Here is a 26853-nt window from a genome sequence, read left to right on the forward strand (position 1 = left end):
TGTTAAGTATATAATTCCACATGTGTTAATTCATAGTTTTGATGCCTTCAGTTTGAATGTTCAATTTACATAGTCATGAAAATACAGAAAAATCTTTAAATGAGAAGATGTGTCCAAACTTTTGGTCTGTACTGTAGGTTGAAGTCACTTGAACATTAAAATTACTGTATTTACATTGCAAAGCACAAAACTGGTTCAATACACTCTGAAAGAAATTCAGAGTGTTATGCACATCATTTCCAGAGAATTATTCCAGACAACATTTAGTTATGCAATTTGCATCAAATAAGTTGGAGACATCTAATTTGGTTGGAGAAATTTTTCCCCTAATAGTTACCAATTAGTATCTTTTTCATGGCTTTTTGCCTTCCTCTGGATCAACAAGATGGGTTATATTTTGAACTCAATAAATGTATGTGCATTTTACCCTTAAAACTATGAAACTATTGTGGATGTAAAAAGTCTACACACCCTTATTAAAATGCCATGTTTAGTCATGTAAACAAATCATACCAAAAAGAATAAATTCAGAACTTTTTCCACCTTTAATGTCAACTATAATGTGTACAATTCTATTGAAAAACAAACAATTCTTTTCAGATTGGAAAAAGGAAAAAAAAAGAACTAAAATAATGTGGTTGTATAAATATGCATACTCTTAAACTAATACTTGGATGAAGTATTAGTCTATCAGCATGGCACATCTGAAATTGTCCATATTTGCTCAATCTCCTTTGAGGTAGCACTTTAAATCTGTCAGATTGCAAGAAGATCTGTGTACAGCCCTCTTCATGTCAACTCACATATTTTCAATTTGATTCATATCTCGGCTCTGGCTCGTCTATTCAAAAACTTTGAGCTTCTTCAGGCAAAGCTATTCTTTTGTTGATTTGGAGGTAGCAGAAGACTGTAGGTTTTCTTGCAAAATTAGACTTGTATATAATGAATTGCACTTGCGTCCACTCCAAAAAATCTTCCCAAGCTGAAGAGAGATATCACACCACTCTTTTTAGTGTACCACATTATAGCAAATCACTAGAAAATATGTAATACCACCACTCTATGGGAGATGGCATGGTAAGGCTAAATTACTGCTCAAGTAGCCTCTTATGTGAACGAGCAACCAATAGGACAAAAATGTTTAAAAAAGTGAATTAGAATAAATAAGGTTGCGGTCGTTCACTTGGTAGACCACCGATAGCAGTACACTAGATAGTTTACAATCACAACATAAACTTCAGAGTCTCTGCAAAGATCCCTCACATTATTTATACAGGAAATCAACCAGGCTATAAGAGGTTAACAATCGGTGAGTAGATGTATTGCTAAAAAAATCATAGCCTCTTTGGGGTACATAAAAGGAACAATGACAGTGTTGTAGTAACCGTGTGAGGATAAAACCGCATATATTTAAACAGGATCAACTCATTACAGTGCAACCTGCATCAGTTAAGGTATGATATTATATTCCAAGTGACAGTCTGCAGACTGACTCACTGTTGTCAAAAAGTCCAGTGGTATAATGCCAGTGACACTGCCCGTGATGGAGACATTAGACGTGGAGCTGCGCTATGGTATTAAGGGCGTCCCGGTATTCAGAACTGAATACCGATTCAGAGCTCAATAGCAACTGACGTGTGACGTCTCACTCTCTCCTGGGTACGGATGCCTAAGGGGGCTGTACTGATCCTTACGCGTTTCGGAAAGACTCAGTTTCCTTCATCAGAGGGTAATCAGGTGTGTTTTTCATATTGCCCACACCTGTTACTCACCAGGTGAGTTTGAACAAGCATCACATGCTTGAAACAAAGTTGTTTACCCACACTTTTGGAATGTTGCCAACACTTTTGTCTGGCCTATTTTTGGGGTTTGTGTGAAATTATGTCCAATTGCCCTTTTTTTCAGTTTTTTCTGTTGTTCCAATACTCACATAGGAAATAAACATGTGTAAAACAAAACGTGTATTTGCAATAATTTTCTGGGAGAAATACTTCATTTTCTGGAACAATTTCACGAGTGCCAACACTTTCAACCCTGACTGTATATATCTCCTATTAATTATAGCTGCATTTTGGCATGCATGTTGCAGTCACAAGACCTGGACTCACCATGACTCGACTGAACCAAACTTAAGTGCCCATGTATTCCTATAGTTGAATCATGGGGGATTTAGATGTTACATCAGTAATAAGGATATTTACATGTCGACGTATTTCACATCCATGCAAAAATAGCAATAAGGTAACAATGTTACTTGTCCATTATTGACAAATCTCGGTGATATTTCTGCATGTTCTGACCCACTAGCTACTTTGCGTCAAAGCTTCTTGGGTGAAAATAGTCTTTCTATTTCTATATGCCATATCTGTTCCCCTCCTTTGCTCTATTTTTAATACTCCTCCCTATTTTAACATAACAGGCAATATATTAACAATTAGCAGCTAACTTCCTGTATGGGTTTTATACTGCTTGTATTAGCAAAAATATTTTGCTTGGGATAATTTATATTTTTAAGAAACAGGAGCAATTTGGCTCTTAAGTGTTAGAAACAGTGAGGAAATAAAATTCCCTAGGGCTTCTTTCTGGAGCATTGTTTTAGGTTGTGATGTACTATAGACTTTCTGGGAAAGAACTGATTTACCTTATTAGCCTAATCACTCTTGCTTTTAAAAAGAATGATTCAGCTAATAGGTATATTTGACAGGTACATTCTAAGCAAAACTAATGCGCTGTTAGTGATTTAAAGAACATTGAAATAATCCTCTCTTATACTCTGTATTAGGGCTTATACCCATATGTGAGAAAAAAAACAGTCTGATTTCTGGACTGAAAAAACGGACGAGTGCCATGCGATTGCTATGCAACATCTGTATGACATCGGTATGACATCCATATGCAACACGTTTTTTTTCTCTGCAACTATTATTTTACAATCATTTACAAAACCATTTACAGTGTTCTATGCTACAAAATGGTAATGTGTCCATAAAAATCGGATGGCATATGGATGGTCCGTCCGTATGCCATCCGTTTTTTTTCTCGCACCCATCGTCCGAGATATGCGGCAAATCGCAGCATGCTGCGATTTTTTTCTCAGTCCGATTTCAGCTGAGAAAAAAATCACAGAAGAGATCTAACCCATTGAATAACATTGGTCAGAGTGCAATCCGATTTTTTATCGGATTGCACTTGTCCCTTTTTCTCGCAGATGAGCATGAGCCCTTAGGCATAAAAAAGTATATTCAATTTGCGTTTAATGTTTATTTAAGAAATTATTTTATAAAGTAGTAGTCAAAAGTTTTAGGCAGGTGTGAAAAGAAATAATGCAATAGAGATGAGTGGATCGCTTTGTGCAACACCAGACCAGTCAGTAACTGCACAAATTTCCTTACCTATTGATATCCCAGACTCAGCTTATGATTAGCCGGGCTGGGGAGATATCACCTGTCACCACACAGATGACATTGTGCTGAGCCAGTGAATCAAATTCACACTGGGGAACGCAGAGGTTCAAGAAATTTGCGCAACTCCTGTCCACATCCAGAGAGCACTGATCTGAACTACAGGCCAGAGTTACGGGAGCCATGTCAGCTCTGAACAAGTGACCTTTTTCTCTCTGTAGTACTTCATGGCTATAGCATTTAAACGCTCTCCCTTCCCCTACTAGCCTGCCTCCCCATTAGTCTCTTCATCAGCTATCCAGGTAGTACTCTGATATGAAGATTTGCTCATTCTGATTTACACTTATTCAATACTTCAATCCTCTTTCTGCTCTCTTTTCAGCTTTCACAATAATGCATTGAATACACGCCCCACCTTTTCATCCTAACAAATATAGGTATACTATTGCCATTATAATTCTCATCTAATTTTGTTCTTTACTCATGTCCATATCACTCTTTTATTTACCTCTATTTCACTTGATAGTCTTCTATATAAGTTTTTAAATTCCTTATTCATAATGATTTTTTCATTTTCCTAATTTTTTTATATTTTTTTTCAATCTTTTTCTCATTTTCTTCTGCTCTGATATTTTCTTTTTTTCTTTTTCCTTTCTTTTTGCTTTTTTCGCTCCAGTTGGTGCACCTACGTATATATTACCCTACATGATTATTTCTGTGATTTTGTTCCATTGTTATTGCTGTATCCCTTGACGATTGTTCTTGATGGCTCACTATTAGTGATGAGCAAACGTGTTCAAAATCTGATCTCCAATGTTAAATTCAACACGAATATGGCAAATTCAGATTCGTGATCGGAAGCACGAGCATTTTTTCTTAAAATGGGAAAAAATCGGTAAAATTCGTCGAAAAAGTGCGGGAAAATTATTGCGGTGCAACTTAAGTGTTTTTAACAGTTTGGCTAGCATACTGCTTGTGTATGATGAGCGGGGGGACGTGATTGATGATGGGAGGGGCTGGGGGGGAGAGCAGACACAAGCTGAGAGCAGCGCCGTGCTTCTAATTTTTTTTTCTTTAACTTAATGTGTGCAAATTGCAGCTAGCCAATCAGAGCATAGAAAGCATCCACACTGTCCAGAATCAAGGGCTTGTGCCATTGGCTGCTGAAATCACATGTCATCTCTATATAAAGAGTGGCCATGTTCTCTAAGCACCATTTTATGCATGTAACTGGTCACAAACGCTGCTGCTGGATTCTGTTCCTGTGTACTGAGAGATTTTAGCTAGATAGATAGGCGGTTGCTTTGTAAGTCACATAGTTTAGATAACTAGTGTCCTGTATGTCTGTTAAATCGACCGTCCAGCAGATTTTATTTTTCTTGTGCTATTACTGAGGTCTAGTCTAGTGATGAGTGAGCCATAAAATGCTTGGGTGCTCATTGCTCAAGTCAAGCAAATTGGAATGCTCGAGTGCTCTCCCTGAGTAACGAGCCTAATGTAAATCTATGGGAAACTCGAGCATTTTTTCAGCGGCCCCCATGGAGGTCTGCAGGGGGCCTAAAAATTGCCCAAAATAGATGGGAATAGTGCTCAAATGACATGGGGAAGACCCCTGGAAATATCTCTGACTCCCAGGTAACTGCTGTGAACAATGTTGTCAGAGTATTACGCCACTTTTACGGGCTCACAACAAAACATACAAAAACTAAACCAAAATGGCTTTTCCTGGGTAAAATGTTAAGGAACATCCTTTCTAGGGTAATTAATTGTATATAAGGCAAAATAAATAACCAAAAACAAAAATACTTCTCCACACCTTGGGCTATGTTCACACGTAGCGTTTTTGATGCCTTTTTGCACTTTTGCATTGCTTTCAACAGTGAAAAATACATTTACCAATAAATGTCATTTTAACATTTTACTACCTTATCTGGCCATGTGGTGTGTGAGACATAATCAAACACATCCTGTTTAATTTATGAAGGAGGGACTCTGAAAGTCACAAAGCCTATTTTTATAGGGCCTTAAGACGGCCCTTACTATTCTTAATGGGCCAGCAGTCGGCCCTCAATATTGTTAGAGGGCCATCAGCCGTCTATGCTTTGTTGTTCCCAATATTAAAGAGTGGGTCTTCTATACTGTTATTGCGTATGCAGTGACTGCAAGGGCTGTCAAAAATTTGGATGCACCTCAATACCCATTTGAAGACACATAGAGGTGAGCCTCCGTAACAGCATGTTCCCATTATAAAGGAGCAGTTCTGCTATACAGTTATTGCGTATTCAGTGACTGCAAGGGCTGCCTAAATGTAGGAAAAACCCCAATACCAATTTAAAGACACTTCAAGGAGGGCCTCGGTAACATCATGTTCCCATTATAAAGGAGCGGTTCTGCTATATTATTATTTATTATTATAGCACCATTTATTCCATGGCGCTTTACATGTGAAAGGGGTTATACATACAAAAACAATTACAATAATCTTGAACAAAATGTAACGGTGACTGGTACAGGAGGAGCAAGGACCCTGCCCACGAGAGCTCACAGTCTACAAGGGATGGGTGAGGATACAGTAGGTGAGGATAGAGCTGGTCATGCAGCGGTATGGTGGAGCAGTGGTTACTGCAGGTTGTACGCTTGTCGGAAGAGATGGGTCTTCAGGTTCCTTTTGAAGATTTCCACAGTAGGCAAGAGTTTGATATGTTGGGGTTGAGAGTTCCAGAGTGGGGAGGATGCACGGGAGAAATCTTGTATGCGATTGTGGAAGGAGGAGATAAGAGTTGAGAATAGCAGAAGATCTTGTGCGGATCAGGTATGTACCAGGAGACTAGTTCACAGATATCTGGAGGAGACAGGTTGTGGATGGCTTTATATGCCATGGTTAGGGCTTTGAAATGGAGTCTCTGGGCAATGGGGGGCCAATGAAGGGATTGACAGAGAGGAGAGGTCGGGGAATAGCGGGGGTCAGGTGGATTAGTCGAGAAGCAGATTTTAGGATAGATTGGAGGGTGCGAGAGTTTTGGAAGAGGGGCCACAGAACAGGAGGTTGCAGTAGTCGAGGCGGGAGATGATGAGGGCATGCACTAGTGTTTTTGCAGATTTGTGGTTGAGGAATGTGAGGATCCGGGAGATATTTTTGAGCTGGAGTCGGCAGGAAGTGGAAAGGGCTTCAATATGTTTTTTGAAGGAGAGATAAGAGTCCAGGGTTACCCAAAGGCAGCGAGCTTGCAGGACTGGGGAGAATGTACAGCCATTGACTTAGATAGATAGGTCAGTTGGGGGGGTTGAATGAGATCATGGAAAGATGTTGGATTCTGTTTTATCCATGTTAAGTTTCAGAAATCTATCAGAGAAGGATGAAATAGCGGGCAGACATTGTGGGATTTTGGTTAGTAGATATCAGGTCCAGGGAGGTAGATCTGTGTGTCATCAGCATAGAGGTAATACTGAAAGCAGTGAGACTCTATGAGCTGACCTAGGCCGAAGGTGTAGACGGAGAAAAGAAGGGGTCATAGAACTGAACCTTGGGGGGCACCGACAAATAGGAGACGAGGTGAGGAGGTGGTGTGTGTGTGGGAGACACTGAATCTACTGTCTGTTAGGTATGAAGAGTGTAACATACCTGGCAGCATCCTTGCATAGTGGTCCATCTCCCACTGTGCAAGAACGCGCACTTGATCTCCAGTCCAATCTGCTAGCCTGGCTTCCCTCCATGCTGTCTGCTTGCCTCTGTTTCTGCTGCTTAAGGGCGGCGCCCGATCACTTCCTGCTTCTTGTAGCTGCTGCAGGCACACCCCTTGTGCGTCCTCAGCCTATTGCTGTCCGTCACCTGGTATTTAACCTAGCCCCTCCCTGGAATCCATGCCTGAGCATTGTGTTTCATTCAGTGTGCTCTTTCACTCTGAATGTGCCAGGTCCCTTTCTGTGTTTGCTTGCATGCCTTTCCTGGAGGCAGTATTTCCAGGCCTGTATGAACTCGTTCATTGCCTGTCCGTTCCGCCTTCTAGGGGCCGCATACCTTGACCTGCTTCTGTATCTTGTCTGTCCTGTCTGAACCCGCTCCTAGCCTGTTCCTTCCGCCTTCTAGGGGCTGCATACCTAGACCCGCTCCTATATCTTGCTACTGTGTCTGTTCTTGTCTGAATACTCTTCTAGCCTGTTTCCTGTTTTTCTCGTTGTCCGTACCTTCCCTTTTTCTGCAGTGTCTGAACTCGTACCTAACTCCTGTTCGTTGTCGCTGTACTTCCGTTTATGAGTTTGTGGTCCACTCGCTACTTCACTGCAAGTACCCTGTGGGTAACTGGTTCTGCCTTTCCCTTCCTGTCTGTTTCGTGTGAACAGAGCCCTGTCCCCTCTGCCCTGCCTCGCTCTCCTCACCTGCGGTTCTCACTCTGCTCTGACCCTTTGCTCGCTGCTCCGGCAGTCTCGCTCTGCTCTGACCCTTTGCTCATTGCTCCAGCAGTCTCGCTTTGCTCTGACCCTTTTCTCGCTGCTCCGGCAGTCTCGCTCTGCTCTGACCCTTTGCTCGCTGCTCCGGCAGTCTCGCTCTGCTCTGACCCTTTGCTCGCTGCTCTGGCAGTCTCGCTCTGCTCTGACCCTTTGCTCGCTGCTCCAGCAGTCTCGCTCTGCTCTGACCCTTTGCTCGCTGCTCCGGCATTCTCGCTCTGCTCTGACCCTTTGCTCGCTGCTCTGCCAGTCTCGTCCTGCTCTACTCTTGCTCGCCGCTCCGGCAGTCTCGTCCTGCTCTACTCTTGCTCAGCGCTCCAGGCGGCCTCGTCCTGCTCTACTCTCGCTCACCGCTCCAGGCGGCCTTGTCCTGCTCTACTCTCGCTCACCGCTCCAGGCAGCCTCGTCCTGCTCTACTCTCACTTACCGCTCCAGGCGGCCTCGTCCTGCTCTACTCTCGCTCACCGCTCTAGGCGGCCTCGTCTTGCCCTGCTCTCGCTCACCACTCTGGGCGGCCTCACTCTGCTGTGTTTGTTCGCCACATCTTTGGTTCTGTTCCTGACTCCCAGTTTGTACTGGGTCCTATCCCGCCTGTGTTCCAACCTGCTAGTGCCTCCCTGTCTGCACTCTATCCGTGCTTGCCTGTAGCCCCCTGCCTGCATACCCGCCTGCCTGCATACCAGTCGTGCCTGCCTATACCCACCGGTCTGTGTTCGAGCCTAACCTGTCTGTTCCTGTATTCCCCTGTGTGGGTCAACAGCCGTGTCCGGGGTCTGTCCTGGAGTAGCACCTGGTCTCTCTGCTTGGTTCCTCCTTGGTGCACTGGCGTCGTATGCCGTCGTGCGACCCTGGTCGGATCGGGTGAATACTTAGTTACACCCCTCCAGGCATTCACTCTCCGGCATGGTCCAGTGGAATCACTACATATACACGCACACACCGCTCAGCCCGGGCGTGTGCGTTACAGCATGCTAAGGCCATGGTTCCCGTTGATCCCCACGGCCTTCGCTCTCTGAGACATTTTCCAGCAAATACGTGCATCTAGAAGAATTATTTTTTTTTTTGTGCTACAAGCTGAGTTATGCATCCGTCCAGATGGAGCTTTCTCCACCCGTTCCCGCGGATCTGCCACGGTACTATGGGGATCCAAAACAAAGCCGTGTGTTTGTATGGCAATGCCTGCTGCACTTCTGGTTCTATGCTTCTGATTTTCCTACCGACCGGATTAAAGTGGGATTTATTATTAGTGTTGAGCCACCCCCGTAGTGTTCGAGTTCGGTTCGGTTCGTCGAACACCCGTGTGTTCGCCGAACTGTTCGTCGAACTGTTCGTCGAACACCTTCGAACACCATTAAAACCAATGGCAGGCAAACAAAAACACATAGAAACACATAGAAAACACATTCAAAGGTGTCCAAAAGCTGACAAACTGCTCAGAAGACACAACTAACACATGGAAAAGTGACAAGTACATATAGTCATGCGAAAAGAAAAGAGGTGGAGGAGTAAAAGGAGGGGGAGACACAGATATAGGCATGTCATGCCCTTCTAAAATCCAAAAAGTGAGAAGCCGACACGGCCAGTCCGTTCCTGCCCGTGCTACCTCCGTGTCGCCGGGTTTGTGCCAGAGCCGCGGTGGACCCTGACGGCCAGCCCCCCTCTCCCAATACTGGTGCCTGTCCGCTGGTGGGTCAAGCGAGCCCCCCTGTGGTGGAGGCAGCTCTAAGCTTTTTAATTTAAATTGTCTCTCTAATTTGAATGAATACACTTTAAATCCTTTTACAAGGATCTATTGGAGGGCAAGTCTCATGCCAGCAGCCGCGTAATTCCAGCTCCAGTAGCGTCCACTAAAGCTGCTGCAGTTAAAAAGCTTTTATAAGGATCGAGCTCGGCTGTCCACCGCAAGGCATCCTACTGCCAGTCCCAGCCCCTATGCCTTGGGGTGCCTCCTGATGCTCTTCACTGAGTATCCCGTGGTCCCGAAGCATTTCCTTTGAAAAAATTAAGTGTCCAAACTACAGGTGGTGTAGCTTGCTTAACAGCCAGGATAATCCGCTGACTAGCAGACACTGCTACTAGGCACAAAGTATTTCCTGGGCTAGATGCAGTTAAAAATTTGTAATTAGATACTCTCATTGGATGCTGAGAAAGCATTCCATAGAGTCTCCTGGCACGCCATATATGATTCTCTTAAAAAGCTTGGGGTAGGGGTCTAGGGGACCCTTTTATAGCCAAAATCACGGCCCTGTATCACAATATGTCACCTAGGCTGAAGATAAATGGAACTGTAGCACCCTGAGGGCTCGGTTGCTACAGAGGTATTGCACCTCACCCAGAGGTGTGATATCTCACTTTCAGGTAAGGATGGAGTGTGGATCAGGACCCCGACACCTGCATGCATTACACCACATTGCCGTGGGGCAGGGCGACCAATATGCCCCTGAGATGGGCACGACAGTCACTGACCCTGGCTGGAGTGGGGGGAGGGAACACTGAGGAAGGGGAACCCTGTAGTGCAGGAGCAGGGAGGAAGCAGTTCCTGGGTGCATTGATAAGGGAGTATAAAAGGTGGGCACCATATTAGTTCAGTGCAGAGAAGTCTGAGCAGAAGTGACAGGGAGCAGGGGCTCTGCATGAGCTCTGCTCCGGAGGCGGGCCTAGTAACACAGGCCCAGGCCTGGAAGAGGGAGAAGGAAGGAAGAGGAGCGGAGAAGGCGCCAGGAACGAGGAACGAAGGGATCCCAGGGTTGCGGACGGGCGAGTCGCCACCGCACGCCCGAATCCACCTGCGTACAGGGGTAAGGCCAAAGGGGGAAACCGGTCCCTGAAACTAGTGGAGGCGGGAAACGACCCTCAGCTAGAAACCGGAAGCTGTGACATTTTATGTGGCGCAGCCCCTCGCTACACCCGCTAGGAAGGCACCACATAGGGTCAGGGAAACTGGTGCCAAGTTTACCAAGAGGAGGCCCGAGGCAGCCGGACAGAAGCGTTGGTAAGAAAGGCCAGACAAAGGACACACAAAGGGGGTCCTGTAAAGCGCTCCAAAGTTATCTGGGAGTTGTCTGAGCCCCTCACCTGGTGAGCACAGTACGACGTGGGCAGCCGTTACCTGCAGACGTGGTCTGGATAATAAGAACTGTGAGTAAAGGCCCTGGACTGCATCACTGACTCCGTGTCGTTACTGCTGCTGCCCTGCACCATCACCCCCATCCTCCACATACACTGCCCTGAGGCTATACTCCTCCCGTGGGGAGTTATGCTACGCTCTGCTGCACCCACAACACCAGCCTCAGCGGTCTGCCCTGCAGCGGCGGTTCACTCTGACCGCAATCCACGGGTGGCGTAGTCGGACATTTAAACATCAAAACCACATAAATAGTTCCGCCACTGGTTTGACCACCCTGAGCCACGGAACCGGGTCGCCGCCACGAAGACTACAACCACCAGCATCCACCAAAAAGGGTCCGGCTCCGGGTGTCCCAAGGCCCAGGGGGTGCGTCAGAACATTTTCATCACCTTTCACAATCACCAATGGGACAAGGCAGGGATGTCCTCTGTCCCCTCTCTTATACATCCTAGTGACGGAGCACCTGCTCTCATCAATTCGCCATAACCCCAATATTAGGTGGATTGAGGTGGGAGGCACCGACTACAAGTGCTCTCTATTTGCTGATGATGTCCTAGTATATATCACTCAATCACATATATCCATCCATGTTGTTATGGCTGAAATAGATCACTTTGTTACATGGTCAAATTTTAAAATCAATGCAGCGAAGTCTGAGGCCCTCGATGTCTCCCTCCCCAAATCCATATAGGATTCCATCCAGTCCAACTTTCCCTTTGCCTGGCCTTCACAGGGTAGCAAATACTTAGGAATTCCTATTCATAGAGACCTCTCCCATCTATGTTATCTTAATTTTGGGCCCTTTATTGAACAACTCCATACAGACCACGGTTGGCAAGTTAGAACTGTAAGATTCACTACGTGAACCACTGGTGTTTTGTGGAAAAGCACATGTACACTGTGTTCCAAATTATTATGCAAAAAGTGTTTAGGAGTGATAAGGGAAGAATTTGTTTGTTTGTCAGTTAAACTCATTGATGGTGATGTGTGTCAGGGCTCTTTATATCACTGTAAGCAATTGCAGACACCTGTGCTAATTAGTTTGGCAGGTGTGTCCAATGAAAGGCAAGACTACTTAAGAAGGCTGTCTCACATTATTAAGCAGCCTACATTTTCTGCCAAAATGGGAAAGAAAAAGGATGTGTCGGCTGCTGAGAAGCAACAAATTGTGGAGTGTTTAGGTCAAGGCATGACTACAATCAACATTGTGCGATGATCAGGATGAAGTGTCTTGGCAATCAAGAAGTATGTAGCTGATTCACAGTACACACGTGTGCGTGCTGATAAGGGCAAATTGAGGACTCTTTCCTACAGGCAATTACGTCAGGTTAAAAGAGCAGCGGCAAAAAAGCCTTGTCATGGCAACAGACAAGTTTTTGAAGCTGCTGGTGCCTCCAACGTCCCCCGAACAACAAAATGCAGGGTCCTTCAGAGGTTTGCAGCTGTGCATACGCCATCCTGTCGACCTCCTCTATCCACTTCACACAAGCAGAAACGGCTCCAGTGGGCCAAACATTACATGAAGACTGATTTCAAAACTGTTTTGTTCACGGATGAGTGCCGTGCAGCGCTCGATGGTCCAGATGGATGGAGTGGAGGATGGCTGGTTGATGGACACCCCACGCAAACACGGCTACAGCACCAACAAGGAGGAGGTGGAGTAATGTTTTGGGCTGGAATCATGGGGAGAGAGATTGTCGGCCCCTTTAGGATCCCTGAAGGCGCTAAAGATGAACTCCATAATGTATGTGGATTTTCTCAAACAGCACTTCCTGCCATGGTTCAAGAAGAAGAACCGTGTATTTCACAGCAAGATCATTTTTTTGCATGATAATGCACCATCTCATGCTGCACATAAAACATCTGCATCTCTGGCTGATATGGGCATAAAAGGGGACAAACTTATGGTGTGACCCCCATGCTCCCCTGACCTCTACCCCATTCAGAACCTCTGGAGCATCATCAAAAGGAGTGTCTATGATGGCGGGAGGCAGTTCACATCTAAGCAACAGCTCTGGGAGGGTATTCTGTCCTCATGCAAAACAATTGAAGCAGAAACCATCCAAAACCTGACAAATTCAATGGACGAGAGAGTTCAGAAGCTCCTTTCGAACAAGGGGTCCTATGTGAAAATGTAACATCACCTAGAATAAAGTTTTGAGTTGAAAACTGTTTGATTTCAGTTTCTAATAACCTGCTAATGCTTATAATTTCAAAAATGACCATTTTTTTGGTCTTTATTAAAATGAAAAGGTTGATCGAATAGTTTGGGGGATCTAAGAGTGTGGTAACCCAGTAGTCAGGATTACTTCAAATTCTGACAATATGAGGGTCATGTTGCAGGTAGTGCACCAAGAAGGCACTTATGTGTCTTGCGCATCTCGGAGCCCCAAAATTATTTTCCGGGCTAGATGCATCTAAAAATTATTATTAATTTTAAATCTGGTGGAGCTTAGTATAGATGGCCTAATAGGATCAGTGCTGCACACTGCTACAAAGCCCAAATTATTTTCCAGTCAAGATACAGATAAACATGATTAGTAATTTTAAATCTGGTGGAGCTTATTATAGATGGCCTAATAGAATCAGTGCTGCACACTGCTACAAAGCCCAATTTATTTTCCAGCCAAGATACAGATAAACATGATTAGTAATTTGAAAGCTTAAAACGGTTGGTAGGGTGATTTTAACCAATCATCAAGCTTTTACTCTCCCCAGGATGACACAGGGGTAGAAAAGTCGTTTCGGATCCATGATTTGTTCATCTTTATGAACGTGAGTCTGTCTACATTATCAGTGGAGAGCCGCGTGCGCTTATCTGTCAGCACACCACCAGAAGCGCTGAACACACGTTCAGACAGAACGCTGGCTGCGGGGCATGACAAGATCTCCAAGGCGTAAGTGGCTAGCTCCGGCCATTTATCCAGATTGGAAGCCCAAAAAGAGCAAGGGTCCAGTGACACAGTCGTGGCTTCAATGTTTACTTGGAGATACTCCTGTACCATCGTCTCTAGGCGTTGACTATGTGTCAGACTTCTTGTCTCCTGTGGCCTTGCAAAGGATGGGCTAAAAAAGTGGTGAAATGATTCCGCAAAATTGATGTTACCAGCAGATACTTTGGTTCTGTTACGGTTTGAGTGCTGAACACTTGACGGTCCCACGGTTGGCAAGTTGGAACTGTGAGATTCACTACGTGCACCACTGGTGTTTTGTGGAAAAGCACATGTAAGATTCTGCAACAGTCTCTGCTGATAATCCTGCATGCGTGCATCCCTTTCTATGGCAGGAATAATTTCTGCAAATTTACTTTTGTACCGGGGATCTAACAGTGTGGCAACCCAGTAGTCTGGATTATTTCTAATTCTCAAAATTCGAGGGTCATGTTGCAGGTAGTGCAGCAAGAAGGCACTCAAGTGACAATCATGCTTCCTTCCTCTGTCCTCTCCCCCCAACCTTGCACAACAGAAATGTGATCAAGGTCTCCCTCATCTGATGAGTCTTCCATCAGTTCGTCCTCCACTTCTTCCTGGGCTCCTGCACCTTCCTCACTAGTTTGGCTGCTACCATGCGCCCTGGTAAAACCATCTCCCCCACCCTCACATGCCTGCCGCCTTGGTGCTGCCGACCGTCTGGACCTTGCAGATGTTAGCCCTTCCGCATACAACTCCTCCTCCTCTACTTCCTCCACCTCCTCTTGTGCCACCACCTGACTCCGAATTCTGTTTAACATGTGCTCCAGCATGTAAATCACCGGAATAGTCATGCTGATAATGGCATCGTCAGCACTAAACATCTTCGTCGCCATTTCAAAACTGTGCAGAAGGGTGCATAGGTCCCTGATCTGAGACCACTCCTCCAGCGTGATTTGCCCCACCTCTGGATCTCGTTGGCCCAGGCTATACGTCAGAACGTATTGAACCAGGGCTTGTCGGTGCTGCCACAGTCGCTGCAACATGTGCAGAGTTCAATTCCACCGGGTAGGCACATCGCATTTTAGCCGGTGAAGTGGCAGGCCCAACGACTTCTGTAGAGATGTAAGTCGCTGAGCTGCGGGATGCGAACGGCGGAAGTGAGCACACAGCGACCGTGCCCTCTGCAGAAGGCCATCTAGTCTGGGATAGTGGGCTAAAAATTGCTGGACAACCAGGTTCAACACGTGAGCCATTCAAGGCACGTGTGTGACATTGCCCCGGCGAAGGGCCGCACCCAGGTTTGCAGCATTGTCGCACACGGCCTTCCCTGGTTTCAGGTCCAGTGGAGACAACCATTCATGAAATTGGTTCTCCAGAGCTGACCACAACTCCTCAGCTGTGTGACTCACATTTCCCAGACATTTCAAAGTAAAAACTGCCTGATGACGTTGAGCCCTACTGCCAGCATAGTAAGGAGGTGTGCAGGATCCCTTCTGCGCAGTTAGAAAGCTTGTGGCATGACCAGACAGACTTTGGATGCAGGTGGAAGACCGAGAGGAGGTTGAGGAGGCAGAAGCAGTGGAGGAACTTTGACATAAAGAGGATTGACGCACAACTCGTGGGGACGGCAAGACTTGGACAGCAGCCCCTTGTCCTGCTGTCACCATAGTTACCCAGTGCCCAGTCAGCGACATGTAACGCCCCTGTCCATGCCTACTCGTCCAAGTGTCTGTGGTGAAATGCACCCTGTCACACACAGAGTTTCTCAAAGAAGCGGTGATGTTGTGTGCGACATGCTGGTGGAGCGCAGGCACACCTTTCTTTGAGAAGTAGTGCCGACTGGGCATCTGGTACTGGGGCACTGCGACGGACATAAGGTCTCGAAAATCCTCTGTGTCCACCAGGCGGAAAGGCAGCATTTCTGTAGCCAAGAGTTTGCAGATGGTGAAATTCAACCTCTTAGCTTTCTCATGGCTAGGAGGAAATGGTCTTTTACTTGTCCACATCTGAGGGACCGAGGGCTGGCTATTGTGCTTAGACAGGGTTGATAAGGGTGTCCCCGGCAAACTGCCGGTCTGTGAGGAAGATGCAGGCGGACATGTTAGGTTGCCTTGATCCAAAGGTGGTGCTATCGATGTCGGACAGCGCTCAACACCAGCTGGTGTTACCACCTCCAAAGAAAATGATGACCTGCCAATCACGCTGGCTGTTGCGGGTAAAGAGGTAGCAGGTCTGCGCCCCAAAACAGGTGTGACTGCTGTCCCCCCAGTCACAGAGGATGAAGAGGCCGCGGATGCACAAGATATGGCAGACAGTGGTTGGCCCGGCCGGCTAGGCCGCATTGTAGCACACTGAGCTTCCCACTGCAACTTATGCTTCATGTCCATGTGCCGGTTCATGCATGAAGTACTCAAACTATGTATTTTTTGGCCTCTACTTAGCTTTTGCTGACAAATGTTACAGATAACACGAGTTGGGTCATCTTTATCGATCTGAAAAAATGCCCAGGCTATGCAAGGCTTAGCACCCATGCGACCTGAAGAGCCACCACGACTTGTGGTGAGAGGCAGAGTTGTGTTTGAGGATGCAGTTGTTGACGTGCTTCCAGTACTACGTCTCTGTCCAGGAAGGCGCAACCTGACCTCGTCGTCACAAGCATCTTCCTCCACCTCCTCTGCTGACCTCATCTCTTGGCTGACTGTGGGTTGACAGTAAGTGGGATCTCCAACCTCATCATCATCACCCTGTGTGTTATCACACCCGTCGTCCTCAGAGCCAACCTGTTCCTGCCCTGACAAAAAACTAAAGTTGTCGCTCCAATCAGGTATTTGAGTCTCATCATCGTCTTCCTCATTGTCTCCACCAACAGGAGTTACAGTTTGGGAATGAGGGTCTACATTATGGTCAGAACCTTCTGCGTCTGGTCCTGGATCCGACTCATAAAGATTCTGGGCATCAGTGCAGATCATTTCCTCGTCTGGATTCACAGAAGCGCTGGAGTCAACCTCTGATTCCCAGGCTATAGTATAAGTAAACAGCTCTGCAGACTCAACCATCTGTTCTACCTCATACTCAGACGGGCAGCTGGAGATTTGGGAGCTGTGAGGAAGCAAGTGCGATTGGGGTGACACCTTTGAGGACTGGAGTATTTGTGATGTTGAAGTTGATGTGGAGGAGAGCCCACTGAAAGGAGCACTTGATATCCGTTGAAGCACCTGCTGTTTTTGTGCCTCATCTGGAATTTGTAGCGATTGGCGTGGCCGTAAGAAAGGGATCTTATCACATTGTCCGCCAAAAGAAGTAGACATTTTAGTTTGGCTGGAAGATGGTCTTTCTTCTGCAGATGTTACTGTTGCTTTAACACCTACCCCACGGACACAACCTTTTTTCCCCTTCCCAACACGCCTATTCCCCTATCCACCAGCAGCAGGCCTTTTCCCACTCATTTTGGTGGTTAACTAATTCACAACTCTGGAGTTGTTTGCACAAAAAAACAATGGATGGGAACCGAGCAGAGCTGAGTGGCCAAACTGTGGTATTAGGCCTAAACTATTGGCTGGGTTAGATGCAGAAAAAAATTATATTCAATTTGCAACCTGATGGAGGTCAGTATAGATGGACTAATAGAACAAGTCCCACACACAGCTAGAACCCCAAATATTTTTTCAGAGGTAGATGCAGAAAAAAATTATATTCAGTTTGCAACCTGATGGAGGTCAGTATAGATGTACTAATAGAACAAGTCCCACACACAGCTAGAAGGCCAAATATTTTTTCAGAGGTAGATGCAGATAAAAAGTATTTTTAATTTGCAGCCTGATGGAGGTCAGTATAGATGGACTAATAGAGAAAGTCCCACACACTGCTAGAAGGCCAAATATTTTTTCAGAGGTAGATGCAGACAAAAAATTATTTTTCATTTGCAACCTGATGGAGGTCAGTATAGATGGACTAATAGAGAAAGTCCCACACACTGCTAGAAGGCCAAAAATTTTTTCAGAGCTAGATGCAGATATAAATTATTTTTAATTTGCAACCTGATGGAGGTTAGTATAGATGGACTAATAGAGAAAGTCCCACACACTGCTAGAAGGCCAAATATTTTTTCAGAGCTAGATGCAGACAAAAAATTATTTTGAATTTGCAACCTGATGGAGGTCAGTATAGATGGACTAATAGAGAAAGTCCCACACACTGCTAGAAGGCCAAATATTTTTTCAGAGCTAGATGCAGATAAAAATTATTTTTAATTTGCAACCTGATGGAGGTCAGTATAGATGGACTAATAGAGAAAGTCCCACACACTGCTAGAAGGCCAAATATTTTTTCAGAGCTAGATGCAGACAAAAAATTATTTTTCATTTGCAACCTGATGGAGGTCAGTATAGATGGACTAATAGAGAAAGTCCCACACACTGCTAGAAGGCCAAATATTTTTTCAGAGCTAGATGCAGATATAAATTATTTTTAATTTGCAACCTGATGGAGGTCAGTATAGATGGACTAATAGAGAAAGTCCCACACACTGTTAGAAGGCCAAATATTTTTTCAGAGCTAGATGCAGACAAAAAATTATTTTGAATTTGCAACCTGATGGAGGTCAGTATAGATGGACTAATAGAGAAAGTCCCACACACTGCTAGAAGGCCAAATATTTTTTCAGAGCTAGATGCAGGTAAAAATTATTTTTAATTTGCAACCTGATGGAGGTCAGTATAGATGGACTAATAGAGAAAGTCCCACACACTGCTAGAAGGCCAAATATTTTTTCAGAGCTAGATGCAGAAAAAAATTATATTCAGTTTGCAACCTGATGGAGGTCAGTATAGATGGACTAATAGAACAAGTCCCACACACAGTTAAAAGCCCAAATATTTTTTCAGAGCTAGATGCAGAAAAAAATTATATTCAGTTTGCAACCTGATGGAGGTCTGTATAGATGGATTAATAGAACAAGTCCCACACACAGCTAGAAGCCCAAATATTTTTTCAGAGGTAGATGCAGAAAAAAATTATATTCAGTTTGCAACCTGATGGAGGTCTGTATAGATGGATTAATAGAGCAAGTCCCACACAAAGCTAGAAGCCCAATATTTTTTCAGAGGTAGATGCAGAAAAAAAATATATTCAGTTTGCAACCTGATGGAGGTCAGTATAGATGGACTAATAGAGCTAGTCCCACACACTGCTAGAAGGCCAAATAATTTTTCAGAGCTAGATGCAGACAAAAAATTATTTTTAATTTGCAACCTGATGGAGGTCAGTATAGATGGACTAATAGAGAAAGTCCCACACACTGCTAGAAGGCCAAATATTTTTTCAGAGCTAGATGCAGATACAAATTATTTTTAATTTGCAACCTGATGGAGGCCAGTATAGATGGACTAATAGAGAAAGTCCCACACACTGCTAGAAAGCCAAATATTTTTTCAGAGCTAGATGCAGAAAAAAATTATATTCAGTTTGCAACCTGATGGAGGTCAGTATAGATGGACTAATAGAACAAGTCCCACACACAGCTAGAAGCCCAAATATTTTTTCAGAGGTAGATGCAGAAAAAAATTATATTCAGTTTGCAACCTGATGGAGGTCAGTATAGATGGACTAATAGAACAAGTCCCACACACAGCTAGAAGGCCAAATATTTTTTCAAAGGTAGATGCAGATAAAAATTATTTTTAATTTGCAGCCTGATGGAGGTCAGTATAGTTGGACTAATAGAGAAAGTCCACACACTGCTAGAAGGCCAAATATTTTTTCAGAGCTAGATGCAGGAAAAAATTATATTCAGTTTGCAACCTGATGGAGGTCTGTATAGATGGATTAATAGAACAAGTCCCACACACAGCTAGAAGCCCAAATATTTTTTCAGAGTTAGATGCAGAAAAAAATTATATTCAGTTTGCAACCTGATGGAGGTCTGTATAGATGGACTAATAGAGAAAGTCCCACACACTGCTAGAAGGCCAAATATTTTTTCAGAGCTAGATGCAGACAAAAAATTATTTTTAATTTGCAACCTGATGGAGGTCAGTATAGATGGACTAATAGAGAAAGTCCCACACACTGCTAGAAGGCCAAATATTTTTTCAGAGCTAGATGCAGATATAAATTATTTTTAATTTGCAACCTGATGGAGGTCAGTATAGATGGACTAATAGAGAAAGTCCCACACACTGCTAGAAGGCCAAATATTTTTTCAGAGCTAGATGCAGACAAAAAATTATTTTGAATTTGCAACCTGATGGAGGTCAGTATAGATGGACTAATAGAGAAAGTCCCACACACTGCTAGAAGGCCAAATATTTTTTCAGAGCTAGATGCAGGTAAAAATTATTTTTAATTTGCAACCTGATGGAGGTCAGTATAGATGGACTAATAGAGAAAGTCCCACACACTGCTAGAAGGCCAAATTTTTTTTCAGAGCTAGATGCAGAAAAAAATTATATTCAGTTTGCAACCTGATGGAGGTCAGTATAGATGGACTAATAGAACAAGTCCCACACACAGCTAGAAGCCCAAATATTTTTTCAGAGCTAGATGCAGAAAAAAATTATATTCAGTTTGCAACCTGATGGAGGTCTGTATAGATGGATTAATAGAAAAAGTCCCACACACAGCTAGAAGCCCAAATATTTTTTCAGAGGTAGATGCAGAAAAAAATTATATTCAGTTTGCAACCTGATGGAGGTCTGTATAGATGGATTAATAGAGCAAGTCCCACGCAAAGCTAGAAGCCCAATATTTTTTCAGAGGTAGATGCAGAAAAAAAATATATTCAGTTTGCAACCTGATGGAGGTCAGTATAGATGGACTAATAGAAAAAGTCCCACACACTGCTAGAAGGCCAAATAATTTTTCATAGCTAGATGCAGACAAAAAATTATTTTTAATTTGCAACCTGATGGAGGTCAGTAAAGATGGACTAATAGAGAAAGTCCCACACACTGCTAGAAGGCCAAATATTTTTTCAGAGCTAGATGCAGATAAAAATTATTTTTAATTTGCAACCTGATGGAGGCCAGTATAGATGGACTAATAGAGAAAGTCCACACACTGCTAGAAGGCCAAATATTTTTTCAGAGCTAGATGCAGAAAAAAATTATATTCAGTTTGCAACCTGATGGAGGTCAGTATAGATGGACTAATAGAACAAGACCCACACACAGCTAGAAGGCCAAATATTTTTTCAGAGGTAGATGCAGAAAAAATATATATTTAGTTTGCAACCTGATGGAGGTCAGTATAGATGGACTAATAGAGAAAGTCCACACACTGCTAGAAGGCCAAATATTTTTTCAGAGCTAGATGCAGAAAAAAATTATATTCAGTTTGCAACCTGATGGAGGTCTGTATAGATGGATTAATAGAACAAGTCCCACACACAGCTAGAAGCCCAAATATTTTTTCAGAGGTAGATGCAGAAAAAATATATATTTAGTTTGCAACCTGATGGAGGTCAGTATAGATGGACTAATAGAGAAAGTCCCACACACTGCTAGAAGGCCAAATATTTTTTCAGAGCTAGATGCAGACAAAAAATTATTTTTAATTTGCAACCTGATGAGGTCAGTATAGATGGACTAATAGAGAAAGTCCCACACACTGCTAGAAGGCCAAATATTTTTTCAGAGCTAGATGCAGATATAAATTATTTTTTATTTGCAACCAGATGGAGGTCAGTATAGATGGACTAATAGAGAAAGTCTCACACACTGCTAGAAGGCCAAATATTTTTTCAGAGCTAGATGCAGACAAAAAAATTATTTTGAATTTGCAACCTGATGGAGGTCAGTATAGATGGACTAATAGAGAAAGTCCCACACACTGCTAGAAGGCCAAATATTTTTTCAGAGCTAGATGCAGATAAAAGTTATTTTTAATTTGCAACCTGATGGAGGTCAGTATAGATGGACTAATAGAGAAAGTCCCACACACTGCTAGATGGCCAAATATTTTTTCAGAGCTAGATGCAGAAAAAAAGTATATTCAGTTTGCAACCTGATGGAGGTCAGTATAGATGGACTAATAGAACAAGTCCCACATACAGCTAGAAGGCCAAATATTTTTTCAGAGGTAGATGCAGATAAAAATTATTTTTAATTTGCAGCCTGATGGAGGTCAGTATAGATGGACTAATAGAGATAGTCCCACACACTGCTAGAAGGCCAAATATTTTTTCAGAGCTAGATGCAGAAAAAAATTATATTCAGTTTGCAACCTGATGGAGGTCAGTATAGATGGACTAATAGAACAAGTCCCACACACAGCTAGAAGGCCAAATATTTTTTCAGAGGTAGATGCAGATAAAAATTATTTTTAATTTGCAGCCTGATGGAGGTCAGTATAGATGGACTAATAGAGAAAGTCCCACACACTGCTAGAAGGCCAAATATTTTTTCAGAGCTAGATGCAGACAAAAAATTATTTTGAGTTTGCAACCTGATGGAGGTCAGTATAGATGGACTAATAGAGAAAGTCCCACACACTGCTAGAAGGCCAAATATTTTTTCAGAGCTAGATGCAGACAAAATTTATTTTTAATTTGCAACCTGATGGAGGTCAGTATAGATGGACTAATAGAACAAGTCCCACACACAGCTAGAAGGCCAAATATTTTTTCAGAGGTAGATGCAGAAAAAAATTATATTCAGTTTGCAACCTGATGGAGGTCTGTATAGATGGATTAATAGAACAAGTCCCACACACAGCTAGAAGCCCAAATATTTTTTCAGAGGTAGATGCAGAAAAAAATTATATTCAGTTTGCAACCTGATGGAGGTCAGTATAGATGGACTAATAGAACAAGTCCCACACACAGCTAGAAGGCCAAATATTTTTTCAGAGGTAGATGCAGATAAAAATTATTTTTAATTTGCAGCCTGATGGAGGTCAGTATAGATGGACTAATAGAGAAAGTCCCACACACTGCTAGAAGGCCAAATATTTTTTCAGAGCTAGATGCAGACAAAAAATTATTTTGAGTTTGCAACCTGATGGAGGTCAGTATAGATGGACTAATAGAGAAAGTCCCACACACTGCTAGAAGGCCAAATATTTTTTCAGAGCTAGATGCAGACAAAATTTATTTTTAATTTGCAACCTGATGGAGGTCAGTATAGATGGACTAATAGAACAAGTCCCACACACAGCTAGAAGGCCAAATATTTTTTCAGAGGTAGATGCAGAAAAAAATTATATTCAGTTTGCAACCTGATGGAGGTCTGTATAGATGGATTAATAGAACAAGTCCCACACACAGCTAGAAGCCCAAATATTTTTTCAGAGGTAGATGCAGAAAAAAATTATATTCAGTTTTCAACCTGATGGAGGTCTGTATAGATGGATTAATAGAACAAGTCCCACACACAGCTAGAAGGCCAAATATTTTTTCAGAGCTAGATGCAGATATAAATTATTTTTAATTTGCAGCCTGATGGAGGTCAGTATAGATGGACTAATAGAGAAAGTCCCACACACTGCTAGAAGGCCAAATATTTTTTCAGAGCTAGATGCAGAAAAAAATTATATTCAGTTTCAACCTGATGGAGGTCAGTATAGATGGACTAATAGAACAAGTCCCACACACAGCTAGAAGCCCAAATATTTTTTCAGAGCTAGATGCAGAAAAAAATTATATTCAGTTTGCAACCTGATGGAGGTCTGTATAGATGGATTAATAGAAAAAGTCCCACACACAGCTAGAAGCCCAAATATTTTTTCAGAGGTAGATGCAGAAAAAAATTATATTCAGTTTGCAACCTGATGGAGGTCTGTATAGATGGATTAATAGAGCAAGTCCCACGCAAAGCTAGAAGCCCAATATTTTTTCAGAGGTAGATGCAGAAAAAAAATATATTCAGTTTGCAACCTGATGGAGGTCAGTATAGATGGACTAATAGAGAAAGTCCCACACACTGCTAGAAGGCCAAATAATTTTTCATAGCTAGATGCAGACAAAAAATTATTTTTAATTTCAACCTGATGGAGGTCAGTAAAGATGGACTAATAGAGAAAGTCCCACACACTGCTAGAAGGCCAAATATTTTTTCAGAGCTAGATGCAGATAAAAATTATTTTTAATTTGCAACCTGATGGAGGCCAGTATAGATGGACTAATAGAGAAAGTCCCACACACTGCCAGAAAGCCAAATATTTTTTCAGAGCTAGATGCAGAAAAAAATTATATTCAGTTTGCAACCTGATGAAGGTCAGTATAGATGGACTAATAGAACAAGTCCCACACACAGCTAGAAGCCCAAATATTTTTTCAGAGGTAGATGCAGATAAAAATTATTTTTAATTTGCAGCCTGATGGAGGTCAGTATAGATGGACTAATAGAGATAGTCCCACACACTGCTAGAAGGCCAAATATTTTTTCAGAGCTAGATGCAGAAAAAAATTATATTCAGTTTGCAACCTGATGGAGGTCAGTATAGATGGACTAATAGAGAAAGTCCCACATACAGCTAGAAGGCCAAATATTTTTTCAGAGGTAGATGCAGATAAAAAATATTTTTAATTTGCAGCCTGATGGAGGTCAGTATAGATGGACTAATAGAGATAGTCCCACACACTGCTAGAAGGCCAAATATTTTTTCAGAGCTAGATGCAGAAAAAAATTATATTCAGTTTGCAACCTGATGGAGGTCAGTATAGATGGACTAATAGAACAAGTCCCACACACAGCTAGAAGGCCAAATATTTTTTCAGAGGTAGATGCAGATAAAAATTATTTTTAATTTGCAGCCTGATGGAGGTCAGTATAGATGGACTAATAGAGAAAGTCCCACACACTGCTAGAAGGCCAAATATTTTTTCAGAGCTAGATGCAGACAAAAAATTATTTTGAGTTTGCAACCTGATGGAGGTCAGTATAGATGGACTAATAGAGAAAGTCCCACACACTGCTAGAAGGCCAAATATTTTTTCAGAGCTAGATGCAGACAAAAAATTATTTTTAATTTGCAACCTGATGGAGGTCAGTATAGATGGACTAATAGAACAAGTCCCACACACTGCTAGAAGGCCAAATATTTTTTCAGAGGTAGATGCAGAAAAAAATTATATTCAGTTTGCAACCTGATGGAGGTCTGTATAGATGGATTAATAGAACAAGTCCCACACACATCTAGAAGCCCAAATATTTTTTCAGAGGTAGATGCAGAAAAAAATTATATTCAGTTTTCAACCTGATGGAGGTCTGTATAGATGGATTAATAGAACAAGTCCCACACACAGCTAGAAGCCCAATATTTTTTCAGAGGTAGATGCAGAAAAAATATATATTTAGTTTGCAACCTGATGGAGGTCAGTATAGATGGACTAATAGAGAAAGTCCCACACACTGCTAGAAGGCCAAATATTTTTTCAGAGCTAGATGCAGACAAAAAATTATTTTTAATTTCAACCTGATGGAGGTCAGTAAAGATGGACTAATAGAGAAAGTCCCACACACTGCTAGAAGGCCAAATATTTTTTCAGAGCTAGATGCAGATAAAAATTATTTTTAATTTGCAACCTGATGGAGGCCAGTATAGATGGACTAATAGAGAAAGTCCCACACACTGCCAGAAAGCCAAATATTTTTTCAGAGCTAGATGCAGAAAAAAATTATATTCAGTTTGCAACCTGATGAAGGTCAGTATAGATGGACTAATAGAACAAGTCCCACACACAGCTAGAAGCCCAAATATTTTTTCAGAGGTAGATGCAGATAAAAATTATTTTTAATTTGCAGCCTGATGGAGGTCAGTATAGATGGACTAATAGAGATAGTCCCACACACTGCTAGAAGGCCAAATATTTTTTCAGAGCTAGATGCAGAAAAAAATTATATTCAGTTTGCAACCTGATGGAGGTCAGTATAGATGGACTAATAGAGAAAGTCCCACATACAGCTAGAAGGCCAAATATTTTTTCAGAGGTAGATGCAGATAAAAAATATTTTTAATTTGCAGCCTGATGGAGGTCAGTATAGATGGACTAATAGAGATAGTCCCACACACTGCTAGAAGGCCAAATATTTTTTCAGAGCTAGATGCAGAAAAAAATTATATTCAGTTTGCAACCTGATGGAGGTCAGTATAGATGGACTAATAGAACAAGTCCCACACACAGCTAGAAGGCCAAATATTTTTTCAGAGGTAGATGCAGATAAAAATTATTTTTAATTTGCAGCCTGATGGAGGTCAGTATAGATGGACTAATAGAGAAAGTCCCACACACTGCTAGAAGGCCAAATATTTTTTCAGAGCTAGATGCAGACAAAAAATTATTTTGAGTTTGCAACCTGATGGAGGTCAGTATAGATGGACTAATAGAGAAAGTCCCACACACTGCTAGAAGGCCAAATATTTTTTCAGAGCTAGATGCAGACAAAAAATTATTTTTAATTTGCAACCTGATGGAGGTCAGTATAGATGGACTAATAGAACAAGTCCCACACACAGCTAGAAGGCCAAATATTTTTTCAGAGGTAGATGCAGAAAAAAATTATATTCAGTTTGCAACCTGATGGAGGTCTGTATAGATGGATTAATAGAACAAGTCCCACACACATCTAGAAGCCCAAATATTTTTTCAGAGGTAGATGCAGAAAAAAATTATATTCAGTTTTCAACCTGATGGAGGTCTGTATAGATGGATTAATAGAACAAGTCCCACACACAGCTAGAAGCCCAATATTTTTTCAGAGGTAGATGCAGAAAAAATATATATTTAGTTTGCAACCTGATGGAGGTCAGTATAGATGGACTAATAGAGAAAGTCCCACACACTGCTAGAAGGCCAAATATTTTTTCAGAGCTAGATGCAGACAAAAAATTATTTTTAATTTGCAACCTGATGGAGGTCAGTATAGATGGACTAATAGAGAAAGTCCCACACACTGCTAGAAGGCCAAATATTTTTTCAGAGCTAGATGCAGATATAAATTATTTTTAATTTGCAACCTGATGGAGGTCA

The sequence above is a fragment of the Phyllobates terribilis genome, unplaced genomic scaffold, assembly GCF_046119375.1.
Source record: "Phyllobates terribilis strain yellow unplaced genomic scaffold, ASM4611937v1 Scaffold_1__5_contigs__length_1240528914, whole genome shotgun sequence".
NCBI classification, from domain to species: Eukaryota; Metazoa; Chordata; class Amphibia; order Anura; family Dendrobatidae; genus Phyllobates; species Phyllobates terribilis.